The following is a 21,653-nucleotide window of genomic DNA, read 5'->3' as shown; positions in this document are numbered from 1 at the left end:
TTCCTGTACCCAAAGCACCCACCCCCCTAAGCTACGCATATCCACATTCGCCATGAAAGCCGTGCGGGGCCCGGAGCTCCGAACTACCTGGGAAGAATAGGAGACCCTGCTGCTCTCGACGGACCTGGCCAGGCTGAAGACCGGCACTGACCGGGCCGTCAGCTATATGAACTCATAAACGTGCAGTGCAGCGTGGTCGTGCGGGGACCTAGGGATCTACGTGCCCCAAATCAATTGGCCAAATAAGGTTATTTCTCTCTCTCTCTCAACCTCATCACCGTGCGATGGCCAATGAAAACGCCATAATACCTGAAGTGACCCGAAGCAATTTTATTACTCCTTTTGCAAACGACTTAAGTAATGGTTTAATAAAACCACTGCATATCTGTGGTTCAGAAAACTTATCACCGATACAACAAGCCCTAAGCACGCGGACTGTGTTTTCTCGTTACTGCCGCAGGGGTGATGAGCCCGACCGTCTGCTCCGACTGAACAGTCAGCGTGGCTAACCGCACATTTTCGAAGACCACACCGCGTATTACTCCTCAACGGCAGACCGGAAAGCCGCCACGCGGTTGGCTGAAAGGCACACCACGCATGCTTTTCGCCATGGCAAACATGTTGACTGACACCTGTACTCTCCGCGGTGAGATAAAAAAAAATGCGGGAGCCAGAACGTTGAATGCGACTTAAAAGGGACATTGGCCCACACAGGATGATAATTCGAAGTTTCAAACGACACTAGGAGCATGTCTTTTTGTCGCCCCGCACTCTTAAGGGAGGTCTTATTATGATCGCAAAATCAGACAGGCAGCAAAAGAAATTTCCACAGGAGCCATCGCTTTGCACAGTTCCAGAAAGGCTGAGCAGGTTTCCCAGAATAACAAAAAAACACACACACACATGGCTATCTTTAAGAAAAAGGCCAGTTCTGACCCCCATTATTACATATTTATTTACTCCAGCAAATGAATCTATATACAAAAATGGAACGGACGCTTAGAAACGGGAGCGGAAATATTCTTCGAATGAAAGCGGAAGCCGCTCCACAATTCTTTCATCAGACGCGGGCTCGCATACCGGAACAAAGATGAAACAACCTCCATCCTGTTTTCAATCTTTTTTGCTATCGTTGCTATTTCCCTTTCACCATACGCGCTCCTTCCACGGAATCTTTCCGCGAACCAAAGCCTCTTTACTTCGCAATGAAAAAAGGTCTGCTCAGTTTGCAAGGAGGACCTCAGCTGTTGTCTGCCCCGAATCTCAGTTGACTCTCCGTGAACTGTGCACTACGAAAAATGTTAGGAAACAGGCGCTGCGCGGTACGTCTTCCAGGATTGGCCAACACGACTGCGTATAGGTACTCATTCTGGTGCGTTCCATGCCAAAGGAAGATGAGCAGGTTGCTGTGGAAATAGCCATTCCGTAGCCATACTGCTTTATGACCGAGAACATGCGCTCTGCGTGGCTCCGCAGATAATCTGATCAGTAGCCTATTTGCTTGGCTGGAAAAACAAAGCGCCGACCAAAGCAGTTGTTGTGACCCTTCGATGAGCGACTGACCTTTCCTATAAACCGACATTCTACGCGGTCTTATTGTGCCACCGGAAGTGTGTTTTTTTTGGGCTCGATCGCTCTGCTTTGCCTTAAAGGCCGCCATGTAAGCGCGCTAATGGCGTGTCTAGGCTTGTTTATTTGTTTTCACTGGAAAATGCAATGATCGCTGCTTTTCATTCACACTTTACCCCTACTCATTGGTTTAATTTCAGGCAGCGAGTTCAGCATAATACAATTTAAGCCCATTCTGACACGGAGCACTGAAAAAATTTTTAATCAAATAGATACTGATCTCTCATGAAGCGTTATGTGATCAGATTTCATTCTAGTTTCATAAAGAGATATCCGGATTGAAAAAAAGAAAGCAAATGCTGTACCTGATGACATGCTTTGAGATTTCTGCTTCAGTTAATTATTGGTTGCTTTTTGGGCGTTAACTAGAAGCTCTTCTTTATATCTTGAACATAAATACAGGAAATTCATCTAGTCTTGTCTTACATTCATGCTTGTGTCTTTTAAATATTTGAGGAAAGCCTTGACTATCCCAAAACAGCAGCGTCGACGCCGAGGTCCTTGAATTCTGACCTCCTTTAGGGGACGTGAACCCAAGCGGCTGAGTGCTGCCTCCGAGACTTTTGAGGCAAATAATGCCCGATTACTTTCCCTTGTGGCCAAATAATCGAGGCGTAAAGAATGTGCAGAATACCTGGTGCTCGAACAAAAGTACTTTCTTCGTGCTTTGATAACATGAGGCGGCAAGCATCGCCAACACTGAAAGCGCATCACACGCATGATGACTATCGAAATCCACACGTCACAACGATCGGGTTGCAGTCGACCTCACGCAGATCAAGCTGAAGTGAGACGTCTTAGCGTCTGAAATGGTGCTCTGTAAAAACGAAGAAAGATCATCGTGCACGATGAAAGGCGGTAGAATTTTTCTGTGCCTGTTCTGTTACTGCCATTCTGCAGCTTTCATTATGTCTGCGTCTGCGTTGATACAGGGACAAAGACGCGGTATATAGAGAATGGAGTACGGGCCTTAGCGACGCGTTCTCATCTGTCGGGGCCACATGCGATGGTATGCACTGCTGCGCCATTCTTAATGTTACTCTTAAAAAAACACAAAGCACTTCGCCTGAAGTGTAGCGTGCGAGTACCGAGCATATCACGCTCATTGTTGCCCATGCGTCTCCATGTTTGCAGTTACGTTCCTGCTGCATTTGCCGCGTTCTGCAGTCATGGTCCTAGAATTTTCCTGTTTGGCATGTAGAATTGTTTGCGATGGTGGCTATCTGATAAGACGTGTGTTGTTTTCTATGCCTGCTGTCAACCACGCGCCATGAAACTGTTTCGTCTAGGCAGCGTTAACACATAATGCTTATTTCATGATTATAAATTGTTTTTTTTTTCGTATTAGGGTGCAGAAGCTGCGCCATAATCAATCACGGCCAGCATGTGCTCAGAAAACTGGTTGCAGTGGACGCATTTCATGTCCTGGAAGTAAGGCACGTTTGGACTTCGTTTAAGAATGACGGCAAAAATGTATTATTGGGGACATACCCTTTCAAGAATACAGTAGATGCCGATCCCCTCCGTGAATCGCAGTCATTTTGTGCTTTGGTGAACATCTGGCTTTTCCACAGCCTGTATTTTTTTTTCTCTCCTTACTAGGAAAGTGGCTCATCCCGAGATGCTTGCGTAATCTATAATCTCCATCCCACAAACTATCCATATCGCGATTAATTCTTAGTCTTTCCACACGAAGTAATCATTCACTCAACCATGCCATCATCGCATATTAACCGTGCTTCAGTTTATCTCGAGAAAATCTGTGTACGGTATATTTGCTGCCTTATATATGTGTTCTCTCCCGCTCGCTTCTTTCTAAACACTCCATAAACTATTTAAAGCTGTCATCGTATTGAGAACTGGTTCTCGCAGAATATTTGGGACATCTGCGATATTCTTTTCGGGAAAACGTTTAAACAAACCTCCATATCCCCCATAAATTCAAAACTGAGGCACATAAGGCGTATATCGTTTTTCTTTTCTCGGCCATTTACTTAAATTAAACCACGAGTAATGCAAAACAACGTTTCAACACCGCAAACCATTTATTATATCTAGTTGCGTAAACAAAGTGCGCTGCAAAATACAAAAAAAAAGATGCGTCATTGGCCATGCGGTCTCAATAAATCTGAGTGTTTGGAATGCCTTTCGAAACGTGCGGAGGACAGAGCCAGTTTTTCATTGCGTGTTCGCCATGATTTGTGGCCCAATAAAGCGGTCAGTTCAACCTACATCCTCTCAAAATGCACTTTCGTATCGTTATTTTAATGCCTCTAAACGGCGAGTATGGTCCTTTGACGCTTGACAACGTTGCGCCCATGAACGAGGAGCGGGAAGAGTGAAGACGCGTCTTCTTGCGGGGTTGCCATTTCGCCCCCAGCAGCCGCAGCTACGCGGTGATGAGTCGGTTGCGGTTGCATGATTCATGTCGCGTACGCGCTAGCATCACGCCTGTCGACGAGGCCACGCCCACAGCCCACTCTGTGAAACATTGAGGCAACGCCACGCTGAGCCACAGGGTGCTTGCTCGTGAGGCTCGAGAGCTGCGGCGACAACACCCCATCGCGCTTACTTGCTTGCATTGTTCTGTTCGTTTTTTGTCTTTTCTCATATTCTGACCACAGGACGATATGCCTGGAAATGGCTTTTTGCCTATTAAAGGGCGCCGTGGTGGAAGCAGCAAACTGTAACACAGCCCGAATTATTTCATATTTTATCGCTGCCTGATGACGCAGCGTGTTCCTACTGCGGGCATTCGCTCCTTCTTTTCTCCAGTCGTTCTTTTTTAATACTGCTCTCTCGGGAGACAGCGGACTGGAGACGCAAGTAATAAGTTACTGGCAAAAAGAGTTTGTTCTTATGCAGTGCTTCCCGCCGCGCCGTAACGCTGTTTCAGACTGTGCGTTTACGTTCTCTATGACGCCAGCTATACTGCCTTGTGCCATTTTCTGTTAAGGACCGGCCGTAATTAGAGTTTATGGACGATCTCATCTTGTTCCTCTTCGCAGCTGTACACACTATACGCTACAGATTTTCGTACGATTTTATATTTCCGATGTGTTGTTCCAACGCTCCGGAAAATCTTTTACCGTAAAGAGCGCATCATGGCAGGTCGGCTTCATGTTTTTGCAGATATGCGAGCTCGAATATAGGGTGTTAACGTAGTTCAACCGAGTAGGCGTGCGAAAGTCCTTGCAGAGTCCTTGCAGCTGTATCGCCACCAGAGGGCCGCATCAGTAAACAACAGTGTCTTCGGAGTCCCGTAGTTAACGAAACCAGCGCACGCCCCAAAGGAAGCCCAAGAGAGGCACGCGCAGTCCTCGTGGCACATTGTGAGCGAGGCGACAGCGCCACGTGAGCTCCCGCCTTTACGTAATGCGCGCGCTGGTGACACAGGTCCTGTGGCGCCATCTACCAGCGCGGCCTGTAACCAGCTCCGGTCGTGCTGGTCGCCCTGAAGGTCAAGATTCGCCCAATTTTCTTGGCTGGGGTTGGGCCCCGTTAAAGAGTGCTATTCGCATTAAAAAAAGAATCTATAGGTCAGTTATCTACGCGACCTTCGACAAAGAGTATTATTCAACCGACCGAGGCAACACAGTAGCCCGGAAGCCTAGCAAGGGGAACTAGCGAGTGAAAGCGCTAGCTAAGTTTATTGCTCGCTAACGTAATTAGCGGCACATTTAAGCATGTTAACTGTTTACTCAGTGAACCAGAAAATATTTGGCTAGGGTGCGCACTTTATCAGCACCCAGTACTGATCACGTGGTCTACCGCTGACCCACTTTTATGCGTCTAGCTTGTGGTGGTCTACCTAATGACAGTATACTAAGTACCTTTGATGCGTTTATCCACAGGATTATTTTATTTCATGCGTCGCGCAATAATGGACATAATTCTTCGTTCTGAGCTGCCTCAGGAGAGCGAAGGTTTGGTTTATGGGGGTTTAACATTCCAAAGCGACTCAGGCTATGAGGGACGCCGTAGTGAAGGGATCCGGAAATTTCAACCACCTGGGGCTCTTTAACGGGCACTGACATCGCGCAGTACATGGGCCTCTAGCATTTCGCCTCCATCGAAATTCGACCGCCGCGGCCGGGATCGAGCCCGCGTTTTTCGGGCCAGCAGCCGAGCGCCATAACCACTCGGCCACCGCGGCGGCCCAGGACAGCGAAGGATCAAGGGTGTGGTGGAATCGATATGGACTGCTCCTTTTTATTGCCACTGCACAACTCACGCAACAATAATAAAAAAACAGTAAGCAGCTAAAAACAGCAAATGCGCAGAATAAACAGGTGCCTCTTGCAGTTGCATGCTTAAGCCAATTTAATGACAGATCTTATAACCAAATTGGCATAAGGCTGCCGCGGAGACGTAAGCTCAAGGTGACTTCCCCGTGACGAAGCAAAAACAAAAAAATGCGTTCAGTAAGGCTTGGGAAAGACAATACGCTGCGCTGTACAGTATGTTAGAAAAAGGTCTTAACTCGTGAGAGGCTGTGACCCCGGCAGCTCCAACTCCCGTAGACTGTCGTGGCAGCCTTGATACTAGAGGGCTCCCCGTAATTATACAGGCCTTTTGTTTCAAGTATCCTCGGTAAAGTGTTGCAGCTGAAGTTTACACGGAAGATGGGACTTAATTTTTCGAAAAATATTATTCCGTTCTGTCTTGTACTTCGCATGGAAGCACTAGCTCTAGCAGGCGACATCGGTCATAGCGTACAGATTCTGTGCTCTTTCAGCAAAGCTGTACAACTTAGTTGACGCTACGGCCGGCTTCGGCGAGCTACGGGGTGAACTCAGAGAGCTGCCCACACGTAAGAGGATTCGTGAAGCGCCGGTGCTTTGGCTGTTATGCCACTACCTATTTTTTCATTCTCCGACGCACAGCAGCCAGATACAAAGCAAGGCAAAAAAACGACAAAATAGTTTTACGAATTCAGGCTCCGATGAGATGTTATCAGCCGCAGTTTCCAAAACGTCGGGATGTTTCAATCAGCGAGTTAGAAAATCTACTGCAATAAGGAAGTTAAAAAAAAACAGATAGCCATAAAGCAAATCTTCGTTTGGAGAGCCAGCGCAGGAGAGTACGCGAACATTCTTGTACCACCAACAGCAAAACTAAGAAAAGTATGTAAGGCTATGTGAACTTAGCTGCAGCCTAAGTATGCAAACAAAAACAATTATTTCTCTGTCTCATTGCAAATTCGATGTATTTAAAGCCATCAAGCTAAGCTCTGTTCTCGAATAACGGCTCTCATTGCATTGTAGATTCTCGCCTTACGCAGCAAAATCAGGACTTTGCAGCTCTCCTTACCTGTCGACCAAGATGAAAGCGACGCTCAGCACGAACAAATGTCGGCATCTTCAGCGGCTGAGTAAGCCTGCAAAAAGCAATGAAAAAAATGTTTATCTACTCAAACGCAACGAATTTAACGTTGCTACTCCTCAATAACAAACAGTCCAATATAGTCAGTTTGAATGAAGGTGATTCAGACAGCGAAGGTAAGAAAAGTCAAGACTGAGTGAGTCGATAAACACTATGTAACGGTTAAGTAATTCCAGTTATCTCTTTTTCTCAGCTCATTCTAGAATATCGTGTGTCGGTGACAGAGAGATTTTGCAGTGACTGAATTTACTAAACAGAATAAGTGGAAGCAGCAGCATAAGGGCGAAAGTGGTAAAACGACTAAGAAACGTTGTATGCAATTTGAAGTTCCCTAATGTATTTCCGCACCACAGTGAAGTACTGCTTACTGTAACAGCATCGCGAGAGTGAAGAGTTTTGTTTGCAAACAAGGCGTAATAAGACGCGTTGTAGATACGAAAAACATGCGAAAATAGCTCGAAAGTCCTTTTTAACCCAAGTGCCCCTGTCATAGGCCTCAGGCTCCTTATTGATCGCAACCTTCCACGGTGGACAGGTTGTGATGACGTCAGAAGGTCAAATGACCTCTCTTGACCACTCTGAGAATTTCGTCCTGGACATCGGCGGGGTTTTTTGGTGTGAAAACTCTAAATCTATCATATCAAAAAACAGGCCAGTAAGATTAGCTCGTAGGTTAGAACATTCTTAATCTTGTTCACCTGGACTGGCATATGTCCAGGGCTTGTATGCCAATGAAAATTTGTCAAATCACTCACACGGTGCTTCCGATATGACGCCTTCTGAAAAGACGTTTGCCTGCTAACAATTTAGGACCTTTATATTTATTTATTTGCGCGTTATATGGTTTATGATGGTTTATGAATGTTTAACGTTCCAAAGCTACTCAGGCTATGAGGGGCGCCGTAGTGAAGGGCTTCGGAAATTTCGACCACCTGGTGTTCTTTAACGTGCACTGACATCGCGCAGTACATGGGCCTCTAGAATTTAGTCTCCATCGAAATTCAACCGCCGCGGCCGGGATCGAGCCCGCGTCTTTCGGGTCAGCAGCCGAGCGCCGTAACCACTGAGCCACCGCGGCGGCCATTTGCGCGTTATAGAAGTGCCTTGCTTAGTGTTCCTTGAGCTTTCAAAATTGCCAAATCCACGTCGGGAAACAGCAACGAGCCGCTCCGCAGTTAGCAATGCTTTTAAATGGTAGCCGCAGGTATAGTTCGGCCGCAGTGCAGCTCTGGCTCCCGTGTGAACAAATTGTGAGGGAGTACAGATTGCAGACAACAATGAACAAGTGACCGAACGCAGACCACTACAGTCAGTGTGGTCGTGCATGCGCGAAGCGGTGAACACTCATTTCGGCTGTAAGGACATCGCATGGTGAAAGCAGGACGTTATAAAAGCCCGCTGCATGTGGGGAATGAGTTGCCTTTGCTGACGACTTAACCGCTGGCAATACACGAATATTGCAGAGCGACAAATGATGACGGCGGTGAACGTGGCTGCCAAGTCACTCCTGACTACCTTACATTTGCATCTTTTTCCCGTTGTGGAATAGTGTGCAATTGTTTCGTTTTTTTACTTACTGTGCCAAGAACTGCTTCTTGTTTCTAGTCAAATGCTGCTTATGTAGAGACGCATTTTACGGCTCTGTGCCTGCACGTTGCGAAATTCTGTCATGAAAGTTAGTCACCCTCCCTCTCTCACAATCTGTGCGACAGCTGATTCATCTTAAACTAGCTCTGGATTTATATTTAGGAAAGCTGGGTGCTTTGTTGTACAGCGTTTTCACAAGTTCAGCTGCCTTCAGTCTATTATTGCCTCTGTCTTAGAGTCTTTCTTTATGTCATACTAAAGAAAAGTTCTTCGCAGCATTGTCAAAATCTGGCCGAGGTTCAACCAGGCTTAACCTAGTAGACGAGCGAAGGCAAAGCCGGCGGCACTTATGTGAATAATGGAGTGACGTCATTGCTGCGTCATACGGCGGCGAAGCGGTCGGCGCGGCGGTGGGGGAGCTCGGCTCCAGCTCTGGCTAGTCACGTGGTGTGACGTCACGCGTGTGAGGACTAGCTCAAGATCAAACGGCAATGCCTGTGACCTTGAAAGTTGCAGCTCTGAGAGTGGCACTTTCGCTCCAAAACACGTTACATCGTTAAGCATTGCTAAACGAATTGCGGTAAGAAGGTTTTGAACCGGACTATACTTAAAGTGCGAAGCGCAACCACAAAGTCCATAACTTCATCTCCTTTCACTGCGCGAGAGCAGGAGTGTAACTAAGCGCCTACTGGTACCAAAGTATATAAAGAACAACATGGCAAGCAGTTCCTTCCACCAAATCTCATCCTTACTGGCAGTTTCTGCCTCGTTTTGACTAGTGGCGGTAGTTTTTCACTGAAAACAATATTAACGAAAAGCGGTTATAATCGAACATATAGAAAAACGAATGACGTTTTAAGGCTTGTTTACCTTCCTTGGAAGAAAGAATCTCGCTACAGTCTTTCACCTTAGTGAGTGCTGTAAGTTCTTGAAATGCCCATGCGAAAAGCAGCACCGCAGGGGCGATGAAAGCAGAGCATGCGGAAGAAACAGTCTTGCTACAGTGCTTTCATCCTTGTCAGCTCCGAAAGTTTTTTAATGATCCTCGTGAAAGCCTACCAAATGCATGGCAGCAGCAGAACAGGTAGGACAAAGACTGTCTAGACCACCTGTTGAGCTTTCTTTGTTCATGTCTAGGAAACTTTCTGAACTAACAACGATGAAAGCACTGTAGCGAGACTGTTTCTTCCGCACGGGCGCACGCTCTGCTTTCGACGTGCCTGTGGGGCTGCCTTTTAAGTGCATCGTTACCAGGCCGAGCATTTTGCCGTTCTCAAAGATTATTTCAGCGCGTGGTTCACACAAGCTAACGATTTCAGCCCATACAGCCAAGACAGAGAATCTTTCCTCTTAAAATAAGAAACCATCCTAATTGCGCAGTAAGAGTTACACAGACAACTTTAAACATAAATAAATACGGAACAAAGAGAGCAAATGGTCGAGGCGAATCCGTACAGTATTACGACTTTCGTCAATTCATGCACTCGTTTATGCAGTTAAGCACGTTTACAAAAGTGTCAGAATTTTAGCAAATAAAATGGAACAACATAAAGGTACTCGTGCAATACAAAAAGAAATCTAAGTCTGCCTGCATAGAGCCCGTGCTGGACTTCCATGTACAGGCGCGGCCAAATGTAAACGGAGCACCCTATTGACTTCTAACATTTTTCACTCGCTTCCTAATTGGGACTGGCAACTGTGGTATGTGCAGGCTAGTGGTAGACGATAGTTCGCTTTGTCATGAACAAATAATGTTTCCTCGTATCCTACATAAAAGGCGAGATCGAAATTAGAACGAAATGGAGAGCTCCGTTTAGTTATGTCCACGCCTGTACGTGTGAGATTGTGCACGTGAGTTTGTGTTAAAAAAAAAAAAAACGAAAAAATTCTTTACTCAATGGTGAAAATCGAAATGCAATATATTGTGCAGTCTGCCCAGAGATGTCAAGAGCGTTATCTTACAAAGACGAAGAAAACGCAGTCAGGAAACCAATCCCCCACCTTAGGTATGTGCCATCGGTACTGAGGCAAAAACAACAACAACCATATGTGTAAAGTAGGCATTCGAGTGTAACCGCGTATACGTCGCCGGCGGTACGTTACAAAAGGCGATATCTTGACCCGTCTCCGTTCGCGAGACCAGCTCGAATACCTCGACTTCCCCAGCATAAAAAAGGTTATCCAGCGCAGCTCTCAAAATTCAACGCTGTAAGAAGATTCTTCCTTCCCTTGCTTGGACAAGGATGACAAGGAAAAGCTCTAAGCTGCATTTCTTTAACTTGCTCAAGTTCGCCTCGCACAGCTCCTTCTAGCGACCAAAACATATCCCCTTCGGCAGTTCCCGATAACAAGGTGTCACCATCGCTCGCCAGTTCTTTTCATTGCTTCAGTGCAGTTTGATTTCTTTTCACCCAAGATGACAAAAGGAAAATTGATTCTGCGGCATTGTCGTGACATCGTAGGAGCGGAGCTTCCAGCCCGCGCCGTTTGAATGGCGACTCCTTGAAAGCCTCACAATATTTGTCGCGGGCAGCGCGCTGGCTGCGGATGCAATCAATTCCTCGTTTTCTCATTTCGACACAACAATAGTAGGACGCTGGAATGTTCTGTTGATATAGCAGTGCGTATTTTTTCTCTCTTGCTACCTTTATTATTAGTTGTTCCGCGCACTTGGAATGGGCCCGTCTTCAGCTGGGCATCCACCGAGGCAGATCGGCAAAAGGATGTAATCGATGCGCCCAAAATGCGACGGAAACACGATCGATTATCGGCTCTCTTTGAAGCTCGCGTAACCCCCAAACTGTGGAAGGCTCTCCTCTTGTTTCTGTTTCCGTGTCCGGTGCGCCTGCAGTGAGATGCAGCAAGCCTTGCTTTTACAGTGGATGCCACGCGGCGCAGGAAAGAGTTAAAGGGACTATGCAATTAATTAACAGTCGCTTTTAAATTTTTAAATGCTTAGAAATGATTCTAAGGAGCATTCACACTAAGTATGAGTCTTCGGAACTGAGCCGGCAGTTTATTACGAATTTTTATAAACCGTGTTTTTCAAAATTCGCGGGCCGATTGGCGCTCTCGTAGTGACGAATTTTGCAACTAAAATCGTGAAAATAGACGTCACTAGTCCATGACGTCGCCAGGCTACCACACGCTGTCATTCGCTGGAGCCACGGCAGCCACGACGTCACGGGCACACTTCCGGTAGCCGCGAAAATCGTCTGCTAGTTCCGCCGCGCGAGCCCCTCGGGCAAGCGCGAGTGAGGTCATTGCCTTCGGGAATATTGTTTCAATTTACCTGTGCCGCCTCTTTCTGACGGGAGTTGCGGGGCCACCCGAATGTCTTTTTCGCCCGCAACAACAGACGACAAGCAAAAGAATCCGAGGCGCGCCGCAATCCAGAAAGGCGAAGAGAGACCGCGGAGGCGCTGCCGATGATGCTGCTGCTGGGGCGCTGGGTGCGACAACCGGAAGTTGCTAACCGAACGTCATCTGATGACGTGTTCATGGGCGGGGCCCAGTTCCAGACCTGTTTTCATTTTTTTTTTTCTGATGCCCTGCGTGTACGGGTTGAGAGGAGAGAGGAGGAGCGTAATTTTTAATCGTCTATATCTTGGTTGTTATTGATGCTAGCTCAAACATTCTTGCACTGGGGTGACGACTGATCGAATTCCAGTCTCTCGTCTGCTATTTGTAACCTCAATTAATTTACTGCATAGTCCCTTTAATATGGGGCAGGTTGTGTCGAACGCACTTCTTTCTACAGCACCCCGATCATAACAAGCTTTCGCAAATGTGTTTGCTTCGCGTTTAGCCTTGTCCATTGTGCAAGCATCTTTTGATTATGCTACGGATGTGTAAATATGGCGCTAATGTATATTGTAAGCTTCTCATGAACAGGAATAAAAAATAACAATCGTATAGCCTGGTCACGTGTCGCTATTCAGGTAACAAATATTGAAGCGAAAGACAGCAGGTAATCCATCGGACTAATTTCATAACCTTGTCCGTGCCAATGACGGCTGTGGAAGTGTAACTTACCCGGCCTGGAATGTTAGGTGACGACCCGAAGAGATACAGTCGTTGTTTCCATTATACAGTAAAAACTGAAAAAAAAAACGCACCTAGCAGTTTCTTATTTTGTTTTGCCACTCTCCATAAAACGAAAAAAAGGGACAAACGAGAACACAGATTCGCATGGGACAAGGTTGATGGATATTTTTGAATGCATGAATTAGGGCTTTAGCTGGCCAAAACTTATACCCCGTATAGATGCTTTCACTGCGCAACAATTGCGGCAAGGAAAATGCCATGCGGCAAGGAACAGCCGCAGTTATCGCGTGGCTCCTGCCTTAAGACTATGTATTTAACATGCGTAATTGAAGTGTTAATGAAGGAGAATTTACTCATAGCGTTCACCCAAGTGAAGCAGCAGGGCTCAAAAGCAAGGCTATACGTGCAGCTTTCACAGAAGCGTCGTAATTGAAACAAGATTCGCCTTAATCCGGGATTCGAACCCAGGACCACCACCTGTCTATGGCAGTCGCTCTGCCAGCTATGCTAACCCGAATGGCTGGAAGATGGTAGCACGAAAGTGAAACGATCAATAGCTCTGCTCTACAAATCTAATAATTCAGTTCCCGCTGCGAGTACCGAATGGTTTCTAAACAGGGTTTCGAAACAAGGGACATGGGGTGTCATTTTTTTGTTTCGTAACTCAACCTGTGTGGAGTGATTTTTGTTACTGAAGTCATCATCATTCCGCGGTCCGTTTCTTGAACTCTTATTGACCTTAATTCTTTCTTGTGCGTTTTGCTTTTGCGAAATACTGTCTCAATTTTTAGTGTTCCGCAATGTAAATAAATGAAATAAAAAATACGAAGCGAATCCATGCTTGCGGATAGACAATGATTGTGTTTAATTCGAAAGAGTTTCAACATTGAGCTGAAACGCAAGACACTTCCGACTCGATACGGGGCCAGCACTATACTGTACCTGTTTCTTTAGTTTTTTTTATGTGTTTCTGACAATACATGAGGGCTGTCATGGAGCAGAGGCAAAGGCTACAACAGTGATCGCTTAATTTAGTTGCTAACGCGAGTTCAAATTAGCAGCACAAGCAAGGCACCATTTTCTCGCACATGATGGAAAATATATACATTAAGCTAAAGGAACAATAAATATCGGAGCGCTATATGTAATTGTATTTCATGGAAGCATATAATTTATGCACTGACTTACGGCTCTATTCATTATACCTTATTTTGTTCCATAGAAATACCAAACACTGCATAAAAAGCAAAGACCTGAAAGGAATTCGCAGTATCATATAGAGGCGAAGAAACCAGAAAGCTTTATGCTGTCTACTTTAATCAAAGAGGACAAATATGTAACAACCTCTGCTCTCTAAGGCTAAGACATATCCTTGAATGTAAAAAATAATTCGTATAATTACGAAAAGAAACCACTGGGAACAATCACACTATGGCAAGAAATAGACCAATAAACTGATGAGACAAGACTCCGTTAAATATGCGCGATGTAACAGGCACCGGCATTGTTAAGAAGCCTGCAACAATGTTTAAAAAAAATATGCAGAAAATAACGTTCAGCTATTTCCCTGAAAGAAAGCAGGAAGGGGGTACACTCGATTATTTCATCAAGGTAGGAAAAAGGTTTTGGCATGAAAGATATTACTGATAAAAAGCTGCATGCCTTAATTTGTCAAAAAAAAAAAGGTTTCAAGCAGGACTGAAACATTAACTTGTAATACCGTTGATTCTTAGTGTAGGTAGGAAAGAACAATTCCACGGTTTATTTTGTCCTCTACGTTGATAATTTCAGCAAGCCACTTGTAATATAATGCCTTTAGCATTCCTTATCACATTTTTCCAGAGTACATAAGACACATGCTCGATGTTGGGTTTGCTATGAAAGAATCTTAAACCTTTCTTTGTACCACGTGTAAAATATTGCAACGAGATTTTGAAGTAACACCCATAGAAGTACCTTGTAACGCAACTGGGAGTGAATAAGTGGAAAGTAACAGATTTTGCAGGTACTTTGGGAAGTAGCCTCCAAATTATACATGCTCTACTAACAAGTCTTATGCTCAGACAGAGGCTCAGCACCTATTAGCGCTCCCACAAAACATTCTAGACTCAGAGAAAAAAGTCTGGCAGAAATGTGTCCAAAATAAGAACTGAAGAAGGCTGTAGGGTGCCAATGACCCGCGGCGGATAAGTGAGCGACAGACTTCTCCCATCGAGTGGACATCTTTTCTTAAGATTTCTGTAGACGACTACTCGGAGGAGACATACTCCGGCAGGGTTACAAGACGTGTCGGTCTTCTACGAGTGGCGATCTTGAAGAGGAGAGTTTAGTAAGCGCCACCGTGCGAAGCTTTGAACGAAGGTCACGTTTCCTTACGAGATCTGTCCACAGGGGCTGCAGATTCTTCTTTCTCTGACGCAAACACAAGCTTTGATGACGCCGAGCGGAGTCTCTGGCGAAATTGATAACGCATTAGTGCCCCCCACTGCGCGACTGCCATTTCCACGTATTCTCTTCATTCTCCCGGTGTTCATCCTCGCTTTAGTTCCCTTTGCAGCGCAAGGAGAAAGAGAGAAAGAAAGTGCCCACCAATCTTTGCACCAACGCCCCTTGCCACAGCTCCTGTGCAAAGCGAAACTGGCGAAACTGCGACAGCATCTGCTGCCCTTTGAATGGAGCAGTCTACTCATCGCAGCAAGCTAGAAAAAGGAGGCACAGAAAAATAGCTTCGAGGAGGGACGGCAAGGAAAAGTAACGAGGGAAAGTAGATAGGGCCAGAAGCTTTCAGACACTTCCCAGGTTCTGGTGCAGAGTTGAGAAGCACCGAGGACATGCAACTTCGGACATTTCTGCGACAAATGCTGGAAAACTAATTTGATTATATCGAACCCTACCTCTTCTTTGTTTAATCCCATCTTACCGTGCTTCCTTTGCCCTCCCCTGTGAACAAGTTGCCGCTTATTGGCAGCGCGTTGGCTTTGTGCAGTGTCTCTTTCCAGCTTTTGTTGTTGCTTTGTACTTGAAAAAAGTCTATCAGTGCTTGCACATTTTTCGCATGATTTCAATTTTGCGATTTTATATTTTTGGTTCTAACTTCTCGTGCTCTCCGAAGGTCTGCATCGTGGCATGCGCTGAACGTGCGTACGACAGAGTCGCTCTAAAGAGAGACAATAAATAGAGAGGAAAAGCTGGCAGGTCTGCCTGATGCTCCTTGTCTGAAAACGGTGAAGAGGCACGAATAAAGAAACGCTCCAATTGTTTGGCACTTTCTTCATCGGCGTGAGCTTTCCACCACGCTTAGAGACCATTTACGAGGCGGTAACAGACGCTGCTTTCATTAACTCGCATTGAGTTTTCACCCACGCTGTTTAGTGCTCTCTGGAGAATTGATCGTCAGTATTTCCGGACAACCTTTCTCTCCCTCCGGCGGCCACGCGGATTGTCTCTTTTCTTCATAGCTCAGCCGTCTTTCCTGCTGTTGCCTGCCCCGGTGCTCTTCAACACACGCCGAAGGGCGCGATGGATAATGCTCCTTTTCTGCAAAGCAGCAGTTTAGACAGCCTGGTAAGGGTACAACGCTCAAAAAGTCTACGCCGAATGAAAAAGGTAGAAAAAAGAAAGAGTGTTAAACGTTCCAGTGCGCGTACCTAAACGAAAAAAAAATGAAGCTGGGATTTTTACCACGGCACAACGATCTTCTTCTTGGAGATTGAGCGCAATGTCAAAAAGGAAGCAAAACCCGAATTTGGGCCTAAACCGACAAGGACGGGAGCAGCCAGAGTCGGAACTCAATCAAGCAAAGCCGGCGAGCAAACAACCGGCTGGTCCTGCGGCTACGCAAGCAGAAAGAGTGCTCTCACACGCACCGCTAACTGCGTTGTTGCCGCCGTGCACCGCTTCCTTTCAACTGCACCGCTCTCTTTTAAGGCGAAAGCCTTTAATGGTTCATCGTTGTCCGTCCGTCCGTCCATCCGCGAAATCTTTCACAAGCTGCCAATCATCCTGATGACATCAATGGCATAATTTGCTATAACGCAAGTACTCTTAGCAATTACTAATTAATACTACTGACGTCATCAACGCCATAATATGCTATAACCCATATACTTTTAGAAATTACTAGTTAATTATCAATTAGACATAAACAAGAATCAGTCATTAAACAGTAATTAGTCATTATTAAAAATTAGAAATTCCGCATTATTACTGACCAATCCTTGATTATTAATTCATTAATCCTCCATCGTTAGCCATTCCAATCCTAGACATCGCCCGCCCCTGCTGGGCATGCGCTTGACGCCTAGGTGGCGCCACTATGACTCGTGAACAGCATTCAGTCAGCAACAGAAGCAGCCAAAGTGGGTGCAGAAAGGCTTTCGCCTCGCGCACTTTAGATCGCCAAAGTGCCCCCTGAATTTTTGCCGCACCGTTCTTTCTTCCCGGTTCACAAGCTGGTGCCTAGCATTCTCTTACGAATCTGCCCAGAAGCTGGAGGGAAGAAAACTACGCCCGGACAAGAAGTTGCTTCTGCGCTCGAAAACTGGGAAGAAAGGCAATGCTAAACATGCATCCTCCGTTTTATTTTCGTTACAGTTCCTGATGCCTGGCGACAATTTTTTTACTACGTTCGCAGGAGCCTGACTTATGCGTTGTCAGATGAAGCACTTGCTACACGCAAGAATTCAGTTTTAAATGCTTACACAGTGGCCCCAATCAAACCTGCTTTTAGCGAACACTTACCGGTGTTGCATCTGAACACAAAATAAAGGACACCACTTCAGCATTCAAACGGAGGAAGCACCTTCCACAGCTGTGCTGTAATAACGCGTAAGCGATTATCGTAACCGTGATATGGGCTTATTTGTTTCTCTTTTCATTCATTGCGCTAATACTACACCCTTCCAGGCTGTTCCAAGTATCGCCTTCGCTGTTCTGCACTCTGCGAAGAGCTCGAAAAATAAATAAATAGCTCCCATGGTTCCGTAGCGGACGCACGGTTTTGTATGCTGCAATATGTTAGTTTTATAGGGTCTTTCGGCTAGGTGTGATTTTTTCTTTCATATTACGATCAAGCTAAGAAGTAAGAGCTGATTGGTGTTTTTTTTTTTCGTTTTCATTTCATCCCGGGTTTGTTCCAAAGTCATTTCAATGTTATTGGACTTCCCGCCGCTGCTGTCATTGTTTCGTCAATACTCCAAAAACGTGGCCGGACGTGTTCAGCAAAAAACGGAGAAAGCATTGGCGCATAGCGTCCTGTGATAGCCGGCGACTGCAGAGAGAGCATGCGGAGGGGTGCCGAATTGTCGACGCTCCGAAGCGCGCTGGAGATAAAGTCGAAACCTGGACTGTTTCCAACAATCTCTGACCGGTATAAATTTAGCTGGCGGGAGCCGCAAACTGCCCAGCTTATCGCTGTTTTATTCTGAAGGAATTCTCTCGCGCTCCAATATCCGTATAAGCATGCTGTCTTGCACTGGAGCCTGAAAGGCGTAAAGCAAGCCAATTCTCTAAGTCGTAATTCGCTTCGCGAGCGGAATCAAGACGGCGCGCTGATTACTGCCTCTCCTTTTCACTGAAATAGCATAACTGGATCGTATCGTAATCTAGGACATCACTTAAAAGAATTCATTCGACGGTCACAACAATATGAAGCTTGTAAGATATAGAAGGTGTTCGTTCGTTTCATTTCTTTTTTCCCACTCTGCCTGTAAGGCTTTTTAGTTTCAAATACCTTTCATTGCTGCAAAGTCTGAAGTTTTGCTTCCATGTCGCGGGTGAGAGACGAGAGGAACATCACAATTGCGAGCCTTCGCTTGCGCTCTCACAGCCAACGGCTCGTGACTGTATTGTGTTGATTGTGGTTGTGTTATTTTCAAAACTCCTAGGAACCAGGTGACACCCGAGATAATTGAGGCAGAACGGATTGCGCTATTCGGGGAACAATGTGCCAGCAACCCATCTGTGCCCCTGCTATCGAAGGAACTGACGTACAGTCTCTGTCAAAAATATACAGCCCAAGGGGATCGCTTAAAAGCCGTGTAAAGGGGCTCTTTAGTACATGTGACAGCCCTAAGCTTGGGAGGATTGCGGACTTAAATTTATCCTGCATTCGTGAGGTTAGGGTCCTTGAGTATGCAAGAGGAGCTGCACTGCAGTACTGAGAAGCAGACTCCTCCAGCTGTATACTTTTGACAAAGACTGCATCCCGGTGACATAGCTACCGAAGGAACTGAACACCTCGGGAACAAGCCGTACCTCTTGAGGTGAAAAAGTTTAATGACCTCGTATTATCAGCGGTACAAATTACAACAAAGTACAGCGGTCCTACCTTTGAAGCCCCTGCCACCATCTACGTACCATGAACGAGCTCTTGAGCGCACAGTGAAGAAACTGGGCTGATTTTCGACCCAGTCAAAGATATGCATGCGAAATGTGAGAGGCAAAAGTAATGCAGATTACAACAATAACCAGGGATCGAAGCCCGCTAATTAGCGCTGACATCCATCGGCAGTCTTTCTCAATGCTGTCTAGAAGCTGCAACTTTGATTTAACCCTTTCACTCGCTCATCTGTCTGCCATCCTCCATATCGGACACGTCACGCTCGCATTTTGCCATGATGCTTGCTAATAGTCCTGCACTTGCGTTAAATAGAAGTGGCAATTACAATGCTTTGCACATGAGCTTCTGCTGCTGGGACTGTTCTGCAGACCACTGAGACAATGCCACCTAACATGCAGCTGGCAAAAGATAGGGTTAATTGGAGAGACATGGGAGAGGCCTTTGCCCTGCAGTGGGTGTAGTAAGGCTGATGATGATGATGATGATGATGATGATGATGATGATGATGATGATGATGAGGTGGTATGGACGACTGGTTCATGGAACTGATACAGTCTCGGCGGAAAGTACTGAAAGCGGAACACATGCTTCCAGTCGAATCCTGCGTTAGTCATGCCCTCCGTACATTTGCAGCGACATGTGCTGTTCTCGGTGTGACGTGCGTTTACGCAGGTGCGACGTCTTTTTCAAAGACATAAAAGGAGAACAACACACCTGATTTTCCTTCGGGCAGAGGAGAAGTATGCTTTTTTGGTGCAGATTTGCTTTGGGTATTTATCGCCGTCGAAGTTCAGTTCTCAAAATGGCCAATGGCTTGAAGTACGGAAAAACGGCGTGTCCATTTTGCATTTAAATTAAACACAGAAGAAAACCAGCGGAAGGCACGCAGGCACAATGAAGAACATAACACAACGCCGGAGTTTGAAAGACCCGGTTTATCCTCTATTCTTCACTGTGTCTGCGACTCCTCCGCCAGTTTTTCTCAGTTTAAGTATATACCAACTATTCCAGCTTTCCACTTTATTGCGTTATGCTGCTTGCAAGCTCCTCCAGCAGGTACTATAGGTATCTAACTAGAAAATTTGCCCAGTTCCCAGTGACTAGAAAATTGGCCCAGCCGCTCTGTTTCTCTGTTTCTCTCTCTCTCTACGTTTTTCTGCGCGTCCACGTGTGCCCGAACAACTAAAGTCAGCTTGAATAAAGCAGCCTCGCTTCATTGCAATCCCTGAAGAAGGTGGATCACTGCCCGACACTGTTCAGCATCATATTCAAGGTAACTGCAATGCTGTGGCCCCTTGCTTTCCTGTCTACGTATATACCTATAGAACGCTCCCACGCACTCAAGCAGTCGCAAAGCAGTCGACAAACTGCGGCGTAAACTCCAGGCTTGTAATTCGCTATCCTCCGCACGCTCCACACAGTGCATTCATTAATAGCCTCCCAGTATTTCGCTGTCCTTGTCAATCACTTGTCAATTCTGCCACAACAGCAAAGCAACATATACCTGCATGCAAAGAAAGCAGAAACTCGAAATTGAAGCAGCCACGCCGGCGTTTGTGGGATGCCCCTGATCAATTTCCTGCGCAACTAAAACTGCTGCGAAAGGGTCAATGGGCCGCTCTCCTAAGCGCCACCGTTACAGGAAACATTCTTAGAAGAGTTACCTCTTTCTCAGCAAGATCACTCCCCTATTTTTTGCTTTACACTGATGAATCCATCGCAATGATGCCGTTTAAAGCAACAAAAAAAAATCACGGAGGGTGCTGCCGTAATGTGCATAACCTCCCGAAAAACTTCTTCTGACGTTACGATTAGTGAAGTAACGCGCACACGTAAGATTCCAGCATCGAGCAGAAGCTGTTGGCAGCCTTGCTGTTCTGGTGCTCGTGTTCCACGAAAAATAACACTGTGAGCCGTTGCGAAAGCAGGCGCTGTGACGAAGTGTCTCAACTTGAAGGAGAGAGCGAAGTTACGAGTGGTATGAAGTACCGGAGCGTAAACATTCGCAATGCTCCATAGAGGGAAAATACTTGCAACAAATGGCGATTCTGATAGCCAGGCGTCCCTTCTATAGCCTGGGTCTTTTTGGGACGTTGAACACTATAAAAATAAGTGCAATCATTCCTCGTCGCTCTTGAGTGACCAGTGCTGATGCGAAGAATAAGACACCCAGGCACCTTTGATTGTTGGTTCCGAATTCTTCTGGAAAGACCGTAGCGTCTACGTTGACATATATGCGCTGCAACCAAAATATGAAAAAATCACGATAAAGTGCCGAGAGCCTACAACACAACCACCGTGGTCATCATACTGGTTTCTTGTAAGCTAACGTGTCTGTGACATAATACTTAGACCACGAAGGAATTTTTTTTCGGTGTGTTATGTAATTTTCACTGCTCTCAGGTATTCCCATTTTCCTTAAACAGAGCGCAATGAAGTCTTCATTTGAAAATGGCGATCGCAACAGAAATAATGCATCCCTTTTTTGCAAGGCATTCCTTAACGGCCTGGTTTGTTACATCATAATTCTACAGAAAAAAATTATTACCAAACACTACCGCACCGAGCCACATTTTTAGGAAATTCCTCTCTCTCGCTCGTTTAAACACTATTTACAGTTCAGACTTTAGAAAATCCTCCCACATGTTTTGTAAAAAACCTGAAT

General features: G+C 45.9%; 1 protein-coding gene across 1 annotated transcript in view; it reads right to left on the bottom strand.

The window, feature by feature from the left end:
- CngA (Cyclic nucleotide-gated ion channel subunit A) overlaps positions 1-21,653 on the bottom strand; it is a 248,100-nt gene that overhangs the window by 39,805 nt on the left and 186,642 nt on the right. Inside the window, exon 4 of the mRNA XM_077664378.1 lies at positions 6,943-7,009. The gene's annotated coding sequence lies outside the window, so the exon portion shown is untranslated. The remainder of the gene's footprint in view (positions 1-6,942; positions 7,010-21,653) is intronic.

This window comes from Amblyomma americanum, chromosome 4 (assembly GCF_052857255.1).
Source record: "Amblyomma americanum isolate KBUSLIRL-KWMA chromosome 4, ASM5285725v1, whole genome shotgun sequence".
NCBI classification, from domain to species: domain Eukaryota; kingdom Metazoa; phylum Arthropoda; class Arachnida; order Ixodida; family Ixodidae; genus Amblyomma; species Amblyomma americanum.
The sequence above is the reverse complement of the archived record's forward strand: the minus strand, read 5'-3'. Positions and strand labels throughout refer to the sequence as shown.